This window comes from Panthera leo, chromosome D1, assembly GCF_018350215.1.
Source record: "Panthera leo isolate Ple1 chromosome D1, P.leo_Ple1_pat1.1, whole genome shotgun sequence".
NCBI classification, from domain to species: Eukaryota; Metazoa; Chordata; class Mammalia; order Carnivora; family Felidae; genus Panthera; species Panthera leo.
This window is the reverse complement of record NC_056688.1, coordinates 78,984,064-78,999,071: the sequence shown is the minus strand read 5'-3', so window position 1 is coordinate 78,999,071 and position 15,008 is coordinate 78,984,064. Positions and strand designations below refer to the sequence as shown.

General features: G+C 35.1%; 1 long non-coding RNA gene across 1 annotated transcript in view; it reads left to right on the top strand.

Moving 5' to 3' along the window:
- Positions 1–11,043: 11,043 nt before the first annotated feature.
- Positions 11,044–15,008, top strand: part of LOC122200656 — a 71,058-nt gene continuing 67,093 nt past the window's right edge. Inside the window, exon 1 of the long non-coding RNA XR_006193884.1 lies at positions 11,044–11,159. This is a non-coding gene — a long non-coding RNA (uncharacterized LOC122200656). The remainder of the gene's footprint in view (positions 11,160–15,008) is intronic.

Genomic DNA, 15,008 nt, shown 5'->3' with positions numbered 1-15,008 from the left:
GTCAGACTTTCGTTTAAACTATGGCATCCCGTAGAGGCAGAGAGTCAAAAAAGGGTATCACAATAGTTTGAGTAATGGACAATTAAGGGCCTAATCTTTGACCATGTAAGTAAGGATGTTGGGTACAGAAGAAACATAAGAAATATTAAAGATGTAAAATTAACAGAACTGCATGATTGATTGGATATATAAGGAAACATTTTCTATAAGTTTCAAATTTCTTGCTTGGCTGATATAGACAAGTTACAGGCTGATATTCATTGAGCTATGAATACAGAGGGTATTCACTAGTACTGTGATCATTGTTACTAAGAGACCAAATGCCAAATGTGACAACAAATGAGCAGACAACACAGCCAGCTTGGGAAATGCTATATCCAACATAGAAAAATATATTTGTTAATTCCCATTCATCCATATATCCAAATTTAAAATTATTTAGTACATATAAAGTTTCAGGAAATGAGGGTTAAGTGTGATAAATGCTATGTTTTTAGTAATCACACAGTTCCAAGAGCTTATATAATGAGGTTTGTACCTCACTTTTTGTATGTAGCAAGTTATATTCTGATTTATTCAACGTTAATTTGTTTAATGTTATCTTTTGTACTAGGTATTGAATTTCTTAAGATCAATGACTATCTTATTAATTTCTTTTTGTCTAGCAAGGATTTTAACTTTTTCAAACAGAACAATTTCCAAGTAATTCTTTCTTTGGATTGATTTAAATGAGAATGTAATCCAGATGAATCATTAAGCTTTTTATGGATTATGTAATATACTTGAATGTTCAGTTTTGTATGTGTATATTTATTTGGGTTATAAAAACACTCAGCTTTTTTTAAGTATCATAAATATCTCAGTTACGTTGCAATCATCAGCCAACTTGTGACTTTAGGGAAAAAAAATCAACTAGTATCCTTAATACCATCTATTCCATCAGCCTTATTTAATCAGTTAATCTTATTGCTGCTGGGACTCTTTGAGCTTATATCAACATGTGAGGATATCCTGGTAGGTACAGCAGAAGCTGTGGGTGTATAGCAATCAGAACATAGTTATCCTTATTGCTTTCTATGAATGGACAGAGTCAGGGAATTTACATAGTATATGCTAGATCAATAAGTGGCAAAACAGAAAAAAAAGCAGTGATCTTTAATCAAGTATCCATTAAGACTTTCACATATTTTCTTTTTCATTTCTTATATCAACTCTAGGAGATAGATATTGGTCAAATGTCATTATCATCATTTTAACAATTGGAAAATTGCAGCTTTGGAGGTACTCCAATATTATTTTTGATGTGTCAGTATTGTATTCTTTTATTTTGTGGAAATCACCTTTCAGTGGAGCTTGAATTTTTCTATGCTTGTGCCCAACTACAATAATCATCTTCTATTTTTCCCCCAACCAATCAGATTAGATTGCAACTTTACTTAGGTGTTAATTATTTATACACCCACTTACAAATAATCACACGCTAAGAAATGTTGAAAGAGTCACTACTTTTTCTTTTTAATATCTTTTTTTCTTCCTCTATGCTATATCCTAGGATTCTAGAGCCCACTTCTTAGCAACTGAGAAAGGTTTATTTTTCCATTCACAGATTTCATTCTCATTTCACTATATCAACTACTGAACTAAGTGCTAAAGTGTGTAAAAAATCTTAAGCAGCAAAAATATCTAGGAAGTAAAAACAATATGTTCAGAAGGAAACACGCATGCACACTCAAGGTAATAAGTGCGATCAATGAAATAAACAAAAGGTGATAAGGAAGCAAAAAGGAGTGACCTATTAACCCTTCCTGGAAGACAAACATTTTATTTGAGACAAATGTCAATTATGTTATTTGAATGGTCACTTTGAATTCAGATTTTTGGCCGACTCAGGTTAGAGAAGACTCAGTTTCAAGATATTAATCAGAAGAGGCAACCTGGAAACTATACAAGTTACTCTCTTACATAATTCTCATTTAACAAGCCAACACACAGTTGGTCAATTTAACAATGAAACAGCTATGAGCCAACAGAAAAGAAGGTATGCACTACCTTGTTCCAGGACATTAGTCACGTTCCTACTTTGGCCTACTGTTTACTTCTAAATATTGCATCAGAGCAATCCTTTGTTTGGGTGTGTTCTTTAACAAAACAGTTCTCGGTTATGGAAATGACCTATGCCATTCAGATATTCTGTGTCAGGCTAGGCTCCTTATGCTAATTAGGATCCTGGACCATTTAGAAACAACTTGTTTTATTGGCATAACAGTGTATCATCCCTATCAGTACTTTCATATTGTAGTAAACAAGGATGGGACTTACACATGTCACTTGTATGCAAATCATGTTTTCATATACATCCTTACAATTTCATACTGTTTATGGTATAAGTGTATGTATATCAGGCAGTTATCAGAGAGTAGGTGGGCTAAACAACACTGGTTTATCCTTGAGGGAAGCAACTGTCATGAATAACATGTTATATTTTAGTAAATTAGCCTAGTGCCCTAGCAACAATGATTAAAAGTTTAAATTTAAAAATATATTTATTTACAAATTGTTTCTTTTGCCCACAGTAAATATTAATAATACAAATTTTATAAATTACACATATCAAGAGAAGGGGTGTGAAGGCTAATAGATGATCCCATAGGATAGTGCTGAGCTGGAATTAGCATGAGCTAATAGGTCAGATTACATGAATTTGGATTCTCATACTTTCACTTACTTGTTGTAAGTATACCTGTAAAGTCTTGTTGACCTTAATTTGTAGAAAGGGTTAAATGGCTAAAATCCCAAATCATAGGCTTTTAAAGATATAATTACAGAAGATATATATAATATGTACACATAAGAGACATTCAATATGTAATATGTGGGGCACCTGGGTGGTTCAGTCAGTTAAGCATCATACTCTGATCTCACAGTTCCTGAGATCCAGCCCCGGGTAGGGCTCTGCACAGAGCCTGTTTGGGATTCTCGCTCTCCCTCTCCCTTTTCCCTTCCCCTCCCCCTAAATACATAAATAAACTTATTTTTTTTTTAAAAAAGTATGTAACAATCAGGACTATAAACAAAGGTAGTATTGAATTAAAATATGCTATTGAGAGTATAATGCTAAGTAACATAAGTCAGAGAAAGACAAATACCATATGATCATACCAATATGTGGAATTTAATAAACAAAACAAACAAGCAAAAGGAAAAAAAGAGAGAGTGAGAGAAACCACAAACCAAGAAATAGACTCTTAACTTTAGAGAACAGATGGTTACCAGAGTGGAGGTGGGTGGGTGGGGTGGGAGAAATAGGGGATGGGGATTAAAGAATGCACTTGTTATCGTGAAAAAAAAGAAATAAAATGAAAGAATACAATAAAACCCCCAATATAAAATAAAATGAAATAAAATATGCTATTGAGAAAATAAATAACTCTATTTATTTATTTATTTATTTATTTATTTATTTATTCATTCATTCATTCGTTCATTCATTCCATGATTCTGGAAGAAAGCATGCAGATATTGGAATTAGGTTGTTTGGAGTGTTTTTTAAATTTTTTTAACAATAATACCTACCGATGATGAAGTTTTAGAAAAATGGAAACTTGTACACTGCTTGTGGGAATGTAAATAGTATAAATATTTTGAAGATAAATTAGGTAATATGTATTCAAAAGCCTAAAAATTCAGAAGCATCACCTATATCATTCCAGACTCCTGGTGGATGACAGTATCCACTGTACCTAATTTGAGACAACAAAGATTTATTAAAGAGTATTCATTTACAGAATTAATGGGGCCTGTAACCAACACATCTGCCACAGAAGTCAGAAGAACTAAACACTACCACCTCTATGCTTGAAGGAGGACCAATCCCCTTGCAATGGCCTTGAACCCTGGAATCTAGTAAATGTAGTTTCTCAAATGCCAGAGTGCAGAAGGGAATCTAGAAGGGAGGCAGTCAGTATTTAATGAGCCAATCTGCAGTATCTTCCTCATTATTTATAATGCTCTTTTGTATCCTGAGGGAGAAAGAAATAAAGGGGTTACACAAAAATGGAAGTAAAAATCTTTATTATACCAAGTTGAAAAGTTTGAAATAATATAAACAAACAACAATAAGTGTATGGTTAAGTAAGAAATATTTCATTTCATACAAGGACGTAATATTTGGCCAATTGAAATGGTGCGGGTGAGGATTGTATAATGGCATGTGTGTGTGCACATATGTATGTGTAATTACTGTGAATGGCTTTGGCCGCTTTGTAAAACAAAATAGAACAAATAGTACTGAAAGGATCAAAGCTAGTTTAAAATGACAGAATGTTGGAGGCCATAGCTCCTTCAGCAAGGAGAGGGAGGACAAAGCCCCATGGACCTTGCGAAGGGGCAGATGCTATGGTGACTAGCTGAGCTGCTACACGACAGTGACTGTCTATCTACATCTATGAGCAAAGGGCCGTCAGCAACTTTGCAGTAGTATTTCTTTCAACATGTCACATATTCAGTATTAAAACATGGTACCAAATTTCAGAAATAGTTTTTGAACTGTTTCTGAACATTTCAGAAATGTACAGTTTCAGAAATAGTAACAGCAACCTTATTTCTTTGATACCTATTTAACTAAGGACCTATTATTTGCCAGAATTTGGGAGATGAATAAGGCCTGGATCGACCCTCAATAAATTTTCACAATCCTGTGAGCATTATAGACATAGCAAAGGATTTCAAACGTGTTAGGATTCTTCCACTATCTACCTAAGTGAAAGGAGTAGGACAAAAGAAGGAGTAAGCAATTGCTCTGCTGCAGGGGGAGGGTGATAACAAAGGTTTACAAAAAAGGAAATAAGCAGGTGTAAGTAAGACAGCCAAAATAGGATAGTAATAAATGAAGCTTTGGATTTCTTAAGATGTGCTAAGTACTTGGCATAATTTATCACATCTAATCATATCACAGCCTATGACATAATTATTATTATTATTATCTCTATTTTGAAGAGAAGGCCCTGAGGAACAGAGAAGTTCAAACTTTGCCCAAAGACAATTAGTTCGATAGGGGAGGGGAGTTCGATCTTTGCTAAAGCCCTTGCTCAACCACCGTACTATACAGTTGATCTTATAGAAGGAAAGAAAAGTATCTCTGGCAGAAGGCATATGTATAAGAGCCAGAGGTGAAACAGCACTGTGCTTTTGGAGAGCTATAAATAACTCAGCATGGCTGGAACAAAGGCTGTATTTGGGAGTGGTGGGGTGAGGGGTCTGATGGAAGCATCAGGAAGCAGACAAAAAGATGTGAATGTGAAAGATGAAATGCAGAAAGGTAAGACTAAGTAGGTCAGGTAATCAGTGAGAGAAGACCACAGTAATCAAGGTAATAGCACGGTGGTAGACTGATTAAAGCAAATAGTAAGGATAAAGAGGCAGGTAGTGCCGAGCAAGGGAGTGATGACAGAGGGTAGACAGAGTTTGGAAGTTCATTGAATGTGGTGAATGAAGAAAACTAGAATGACTTCCAGATTTATCTCTGAAGCCAAATTGGTAGATGCTAATGCCATAAGCCAGAAAACAGGGAAGAGTTGCTTTCTCAGAAATTAGAATCCTTCAGTCTGCTGTCTTTGAGTGTCATGCACATCTTTTAGATGTGCCTACACCTAGTGAACCACTGTGAAAGCAATCATTATTCATCAGAAATTTATTCAAGGTAGCCAAGCCTCTCTCCTTAAACCTTCATGCAACCATAGAGGAATGGCATCCCTGGTGCAGGCAAGAGAGGATCTCCCTTCACCTTTCCCCAGTATTCATAAAGTCACTGAAAGAATGCAATTTCATGGGTTTCCTTTTCAGCCTCTGGGTCAGAAATTCCAGCAAGCTGCTCCAAAAACAGTTGGCCCCCCTTTTTTTCCCTAAGACATTCAAATTGTTTCATAGACATTATCTCACCAATAGCCATTTCATCTTGGTGAGGAAGGCCAAGGAACAATTTATTCGTATCTTTAAAGGGTAAAGAGAGGTTAAATGACTCATCTGGGGAGCTGGAAATAGAAGCTCAGTCTCCAGAGTCAGCTCTGTGTGTAAGAGCAAGTGCCAAATGACTCTGTAAATGGGTGTGAGTTAAGGGTTATTGATATCTCACAAGACCTGAGTTGTTGGAGTCATCATTTACGGGTAAATAAAGAGCTCAGAAATGGAACAGGAATTGAAGTTTGTTTTCAGAGGGTAGGCAGTTTTTCTGTTTTCTGCGTAAGCTTTCCTCTGACTCATAGACCCTGTAAACAAGAATAATAGGGTGATTTTTCAGCATTAATAGAATATCCATAGCACATGGACAAAAGTGTGTACTATGTTTAAAATAATATAAAATATGTTTATATTATATATCATCCATTATGCTACTAGTCATCATTATATGAGGATGGAGAAGTATAGGTGACATTTAATATCTAATGATTTTATATAATCCAGATGTTTCTTCCATACAAAGACATCCTAAGAACTGGTCTGTCTCTATATTCTTTACTATAACTTGGTAAAATCTTGGATACAAAACTGTAGTCCTGCATTCCTAATGAAGGAATATATATATATATATATATATATATATATATATATATACACATATATATGTGTGTGTGTGTGTGTCTACCTTCTGAAAGGTAGATTATATATACAAATATATAATCTACCTTTCAGAAGTTCTCAATCACTTGATTTTCTTGATATACTTCTGGTCATTCTGTGCCAAGACTTAGCTCTCAGACCTCTTCTCTTTTCTGTGTGTGCTCACTGCCTACATGATCTCATGTAGTTTCTTTATCCTCCCTCAGGCTTGCTGTAGTCTATCCACGTTGGCTTCTTGCCTTTACCAGGCACTCTCGCTTCAGGGCCTTTGCACTTGCTCTTTCTTCTGTTGGGATTTTAATAATCTATAATACATTAGAATAATTATTTTGTCACTCCGTTCAGGTTTTTTTTCTATTCCTTGAGATAAGCCACTTTAAACTGCTTTCCCCATTTCCACAACCTAATCCTCTTTCTCTGCTTTTCCTTTTTTCTTTGAAATTATTAGTATTGCAAGGGAAACAAAAGCAAACATGAAGTATTGGGATTTCATCAAGATAAAAAGCTTCTGTAAAGAAAAGCAAACAATCAATAAAACTAAAAGGCAACCAATAAAATGAGAGAAGATATTTGCAAATGATATATCTGATGAAGGGTTAGTATCCAAAAAATCTATAAAGAATTTATCAAACTCAACACTCAAAAAACATATAATCCAGTTAAAAAATGGGTAAAAGACATGAACAGACATTTCTCCAAAGAAGACATCCAGACAGCTAATGGACATGTGAAAAAATGTTCAACATCACTCATTATCAGGGAAATACAAATCAAAACCACAATGAGATACCACCTCACACCTGTCAGAATGGCTGAGATGAACAACACAGGAAGCAACAGATGTTGGCAAAGGTACAGAGAAAGGGTAACACTCTTACACCGTTGGTGGGAATGCAAACTGGTGCAGCCGCTCTGGAAGACAGTATGGAGGTTCCTCAAAAAGTTAAAAATAGAAGTACCCTATGATCCAGCAGTTGTACTACTAGGTATTTACCCAAAGGATACAGAAATACTGATTCAAAGGGGTACTTGCACCCTGATGTTTTAGCAACATAATCAACAATAGCCACATTATAGAAAGAGCCTAAATCTCCATCAACTGATAAATGGATAAAGAAGAAGTGGTGTATATATCCGTGGAATATTACTCAGCCATCAAAAGGATGAAACTTGACATAGATGGAACTAGCATGTATTATGCTAAGTAAAGTAAGTCAGTCAGAGAAATACAAATACCATATGATTTCCCTCATTATGTGTAATTTAAGAAACAAAATGGATGAACATAGGGGAAGGGAAGGAAAAATAAAAGAAGATAAAAACAGAGAGGGAGGCAAACCATAAAAGACTCTTAACTGTAGAGTCTGAAGCAAACTGAGGGTTGCTGGAGGGAAGGTGGGTGAGGGCATGGGCTAAATGGGTGAGGAGCATTAAGGAGGGCACTTGTTGGAATAAGCATGGGGTGTTATATGTAAGTGACAAATCACTAAATTCTACTCATGAAACTAGTACTATACTGCATGTTAAGTAACTTGAATTTAAATAAAAAATTTTAAGAAAAAAATAAATTTTTACTATTTAACACATCGTAACTACCTTTTATTTATTTATATTATTAATTTTCATTTCCTTACTAAATTGTGAATTTTGTGAGGGTAAAGAAATTGTCTCTTCTGTACTATGCCCTATACACAGCAGCATATGGTCATGACTCAATAAATATTCACTAAATGAATGAAGAAAAACTAAATCTATGATTAATAGAATAGCCTAAAATTTTACAGTGCATATTGATCATAATTTCAGCCATCTCATCATGAAAAATATCTGTTAGCTGTTACAGACCTATCAAAAATTTTGTGTCTATTTTCTCTATTAAATTGAACCATATGAAATTGCCAATAATTGACTCATTTTGAATTATAAAAGCATTAATTTCATGATTCAACCTAGATGTAAAATGAGATCTGGGAAAAATGCACAACAATCTAGACAAATATACTACTAATAAAATTGTTCTGTTTCTTCCTCAATGATGATTGTTTCCACTTTTGACTTCCTGAGGTTTACAAATACAGTTCTCCAATTATAAAATCTACAAACCAAATGGAGACCTGTTATTTGCATTAAAAAATAAAATTAAAAATATGACAATTACCCAGAACCCAACAGTATGTGATATAGCCTTACCTCTGCAGTTACCAGTAGGTTTCTGAGAAAGTTTTATGCAGGAAAGGTAATAGAGTTGGCAGCTGAAATGTGTGTCCCATGGATGATTGACAAGTATGTAGTTGAGGAATGACAATGTTCAACATCTGGTTGAGTGACAGCAATGGTGGAAACCAACTTATGTGGTAAAATATCAAGTTAATGGGTAGGCTAACACACTGATTCCTGCAACAGTCACTATACAGTGATTCTATACTTCATATTTAAGTCAAGAAATGCTTCTGTGGCATGAACCTTTTTAACTTCAATTTTATCAGCTAAGGAAATATATTGATAAGAATAGTTATTGAGTTTTGCAATTTTTCAAATTTCACAGTTAAGTAGATTGCACATCTATTTAGAAGCACTATTAAAGGACCTCAGAGATAGGAACCAAACAATTACTTAGAATTGATCTTGTCTATTTAGGAAACAATTGTTTGGACTAAAGTATATGGCAACAGTTACAATATGGATCTCTTGGATTTTCCTGGAGTAACTTGAATAATTTGAAATTAAAGATGATCATATATGAGAAAGTGCTTTAGAAACTATAAAGGTTCACAAAATATGCATTGTTGTTTTATTTCTATTACTATCATAATAACTTCTGTTTAAATGTTCTTAACTGATTTACTAATAAAGTAGCACAAATTCGAGCAATATTGTCCCCCTATCTGTTTCTGGGGAGACACGGTTTCCATTTGATGAAAATAGTTTTATTTCACTTCTGATCTCATTCACCATTTGTATGTAACCTCTGTGACCATTGGCTCCACAGTCTTCTTTCAGTTTTCATGTATTGAAATAGACCCTAACCAGAGTTGCCCGGTGTGAAGTATCCAGATCATTTCTTTCCCTTTTCTGCCCTTTGTTGTCTCTAATGGATCCTAAAGAGTACTATTTGAATCTCAAAACATTTAGTCATCTTTTAAATTGAATATCTATTTCTGTCCTTTCCCCCTAAACTGGGTACTTCTTTACCACCAAATAATTCATGCATTATTCCATAGAGATATGCACAAGGATCTCTTTCAAATAAGAAAGCTATGGTTGTTAGAATTTTCCCTCTGAAAGTAGACTAAGTCTTTGATGTTATATCATAGTTTTTCTGAGCCAGGTATTCTTTTCATGATCAGTCCCTTTCCAGGAGCCTCAGTCAACACTCATGTGGATTTGTTTGACTTACCCACCAATTTTCTAGAGGTAGTTGATCCCCAGGACTAAAACAACTGAGGATCAATATAAATACAAATAGCAAACTCAGAAAAATAATTATTGTATGGAGATACAGTAAAACCTTGGATTGTGAGTAAATTGTTCTGTGAGTGTTCTGCAAGACAAGCAAACATTTCTAATAAATTTTAACTTGATAAACAAGCGATGTCTTGTAATACAAGTGGTACGTGACGTTGAATGCCACATGATCACAACTGAGTTAATGGTTCTTGAAATTCGCTTTGATATAAAGCTGCTTTGGATTACAAGCATGTTCCCAGAATGAATTATGCTTGCAAACCAAGGTTTCACTACAAATATTACATTATAGCTCAGTTGTGGGTTGAGGCTACTTGGTGTGACTTCCGTCATGGTTTTCCTTCACATTGTGGCATTTTCACAAGGTATGCCATGTGAAACTCATGCCTGAGAGCTACCAGTTTATGAAAAGTGATTTAAACTTTATACCAGATCACTACAACTCTGATTAAAATATTCTAAAACATCAACTCAAGGGCTTTGAGAAGGGAGGAAAATTGGTGTAACCAGTACCAGCCTCAGCTGGTCAAAGCCAAGGGTTTGATTGTTGATTCAGATAACTTATTTCATCACATTTCTCGGCCTCATGTTCTCGCTTAGTAAACAAGAATAACCCTCCATGCATAATTTTTTAAATGGATAATAAATATAAAATAAAGAATCAGAAGTTCTCTGTTGAGAAGAGGTGAAATAATAATACCAATGGCATATTACTAATGTATTGGTATCAATATGTTAATATATTAACTAATATTAAAATATCATTATATTATCTAATAATACCTAATTTTATTAGGTAATCATAATTTATATGATGGTTATAACAAAATGTGTATTTTAGACACAGGTTGCTGGAAAGCTTTGGTCTCAGAAAATAGAGCCAGTATTAGAGGCTAAGAAGAGAATAGATAGAATTAGAACGAGGAAGGTGTGGTGTGTTCCAATTGGTTGGAGGCCAGCAATGCAGGAGTAAAAGAATTCACCCAAGACAGAAGAAAGGAGATAGAAGTTTATTGAATACAAGGCAGGGGAGCAGCTGAGAGGACAGCAAAGGAGAGTCTCTATGCCAGGAGGTAGTGGTAAGGGACTATAGTTATAGGGTGGAGTGAGGAAGTATGGGAACACGGAATTTTCCCTTTTTTGGTAACTGTGCCTAGTTGTAATTAGCCCATTTGTTAGTTAGCACCTATGGCCATTTTGGGGTAGCCTGTTTGTTACTGAGCCTGTTTGCAGTCTGTCATCACTGTGGGCCCTTTTGCCTTGCTCAAGTTTGCATTGTTCAAGTTTATTGCCTAAAGGCGACCTCTACAGAAGGAACAGGAAATTGTTGTCACAGATTCTGGTTCCCACTGCCTTAACTCTTACCAGACAAATCTATGTCTTCTTTCTACATTTCTGCACTTTTAGTCCTTACGAACATATTACTACTTCTATAAACCTAATTTTCCTTATTTGTAAAATATAGGCAATGAGATTAGATCTTAGAACTCTAAAGTCCTGCTAAGAAAGTCTAGTCCTATACAATGTTTGGGAGATAAAAGGAATGTTTGTTAAACTGTGTGGCAATCACTCATAATATACCCCTATCCAGACGCTACACAATATATATTTCATTCAAATACTAATAGAACTGAAAGGACCTAGAGTGAAAAGAAAAAAAAAAAAAAAAAAAGAAAACAGAACTTGCTTATGTTTGCCTAACCTAGCTCTTATAAAAATAATGTCTAAGTTTATAAGGGCATTAGCCCCATCCAGAACCCCTTCCTCTTACCATTTTAGTGCAAATCTGCCAAAATTCAATATGCCATTCCCTGCTTCCTCTTGCCTGGGGGCTTTCTCTGTCCCAACCCTCAGTGTTTTATGTGCCTATAACAAGACTAGAAATGCTGAGTAATTAACTCCACCCTATCCCAGCATCACTGCAGGAGTTGAGGTGCTGGTGTATTCTAGTTCCCTCACACTCTGAGGTATGTGTGTGACTGGCTTCTGGACTAAGCTCAGGTCATCCTAGTAGAATCTGTCACTGTAATGTACCCCTTCATTTGGATTTCCTTACTTATTCTTCTTTCCTGATCTTTGCTTTACCTCCCAATAAACTATTTCTACTCAGGATCTGTTTGGGGTAAAGGGTGAACATAAGTTAATTTACATATTTGGAAATTAGTGGGCTACAATACCTTAATGGCTATTGCCAACTCCACTATTCAATGACCCAAATGCATTAAGAGATTATTTCTGACAGTTTCAGGACACAAGTCTCCAGTACCTGGCTTCTATGAGTCACTTAATAAATGTTTCCTGAATAAATTAATTTCTTCAGAGGACAGTACCATAAGTCTTTGCAAAGGAAAAAGCATGAATTCAGAAGACCCCCACTTTTAACCTTCCTATTTCTTAGGAGACTTAATGGACATGTAGTCTATGTCCTGGCTGTTTTTCCACTGCCTCTTTGATAGATCTTTTTGTCTCTCCTGCGACACTTACCTCCAGTGACTCAATGTCTTAGTGCCCTTTTCTTCTTTCAGTTTTTGAATACAAGAAATTCTTATTCTTTCTATGTCCTTTACAATTCACCTTCAAGAAGTGGAGGAAGAAGAACTCATTAAATCCAATATCAAAGCCACCTACTAAAAGTCTAATATGTGCACTATGGTAGAATATATATATTTACACATATATAGTGATTTCATTAACTCTTGATTAAATCTTGGTATATATGATTTCATTAAATCTTCAAAGAAGCCATCGTCATAATATTGTTAGTCCAATTTGCAGATGAATAAATGAACTCTGGGGAGTTTAAGTAATTCTTCCCAAAGTCATATAGCTATTTGGGAACAGAATCAAGTTTTTTTTTAAATTTTTTTAATGTTTATTTTTGAGAGAGAGAGAGCTGTCAGCACAGAGCCTGATGCAGGGCTCGAACTCACAGACCGTGAGATCATGACCTGCGCTGAAGTTGGATGCCCAACTGACAAAGCCACCCAGGTGCCCCCAGAATCAAGTTTCTAAATGACATATGTAGGATGTCAAGTTCATCTCTTAATCTCAATACTACCTTGCTTTCTGCAGTAGTTTACCTTTTTTTTTTACATTTTAGATAACATTTATTAATATGCTTTTAACACATAAAAGACTAAGAACAAAAATGACTCACATTTTCATTGCCAAAAACAACCTGGTATTTTAAGCTTCTTTAAAACATTCAGTTTTAAAAATTACATATAATAAAAATGTACCTTTTTGTCATTTCAAGTCTTTAAATTCTAGGTAGTTAACATACAGTGTAATATTAGTTTCAGGAGTAGAATTTAGTGATTCATCACTTACATACAACACCCAGTGCTCATCACAAGTGGCCTCCTTAATAACCATCACCTATTTATCCCATCCCTCACATAATTCCCTCCATCAGCCTTCAGTTTGTTCTCTGTAGTTAAAAGTGTCTTATGTTGTGTCTCCCTCTTTTTTCCCCTTATGTTCATCTGTTTTGTTTCTTAAATTCCACATATGAGTAACATCATATGGTATTTGTCTTTCTCTGACTGACTTGTTTCACTTAACATAATACACTCTAGTTCCATCCATGTGGTTGCAAATGGCAAGATGCCATTCTTTTTGATGGCTGAGTAATATTCCACTGTATATACGTACCACAGCTTCTGTATCCATTCATCAGTTGATAGATACAGGGGATCTTTCTATACATTGGCTATTGTTAATGCTGCTATAAACATCAGAGTACAAATTTCCATCCAAATCAGGATTTTTGAATCCTTTGGGAAATACCTAGCAGGCAATTGCTAAGTTCTAGGGTAGTTCTATTTCTTTTTGAGGAACCTCCATACTGTTTTCCAGAGTGGCTGCACCAGTTTGCATTCCTAACAACAGTGTAAGAGGGTTACCCTTTCTTTGCATTCATGCCAAAATCTGTTGTTTCCTGTTTTTTCATTTCAGCCATTCTGACAGGTGTGAGGTGATATCTCATTGTAATTTTGATTTGTATTTCCCTGATAATGAGTGAGGTTGAGCATGTTTTCATGTGTCTGTTAGCCATCTGAATGTCTTCTTTGGAAAAATATCTATTCATGTTTTCTGCCCATTCTTAACTGGATTATTTGTTTTTTGGGTGTTGAGTTTATTAAGTTCTCTATAGATTTTGGATACTAACCCTTGATCAGATATGTCATTTGAAAATATTTTCTCCCATTCCGTCAGTTGCCTTTTAGTTTTGTTGAATGTCTCCTATGCTATGAAGAAGATTTTTATCTTAATGAAGTTCCAGTAGTTCATTTTGGCTTTTGTTTCCCTTGACTACAGAGATGTGTCTAGCAAGAAGTTGCTATAGACAATGTCAAAGAGGTGGCTGCCTGTGTTCTCCTCTAGGATTTTGATGCTTTCATGTCTCACATTTAGGTCTTCATCCATTTTGAGTTTATTTTTGTATGTGTTGCAAGTGGTCCAGTTTCATTATTTTGCATGTTGTTTGTCCAGCTTTCCCAAAACATTTGTTGAAGAGACTTTTTTCCATCGTATTTTCTTTCCTACTCTATCAAAGATTAGTTGACCATATAGTGTGGGTCCATTTCTGGGTTTTCTGTTCTGTTCCGTTAATCTGTGTGTCTGTGTTTTTGCCAGTTCCATGCTGTCTTGATGACTACAGCTTTATAATGTAACTTGAAATTGAGAATCGTTATACCTCCAGCTTTGATTTTCTTTTTCAAGATTGCTTTGGCTATTTGGGGTCACTTGTGGTTCCATATAACATTTTAAGATTGTTCTAGCTCCGTGAAGAATGCTGGTGTTGTTTCCATGAGGACTGTATTGAATGTGTAGATTGCTTTGGGTAGTATAGATGTTTTAACAATATTTGTTCTTCCAATCCATGAGCATTGAATAGTTTTTATATTTCTTTGTGTCCTTTTCAA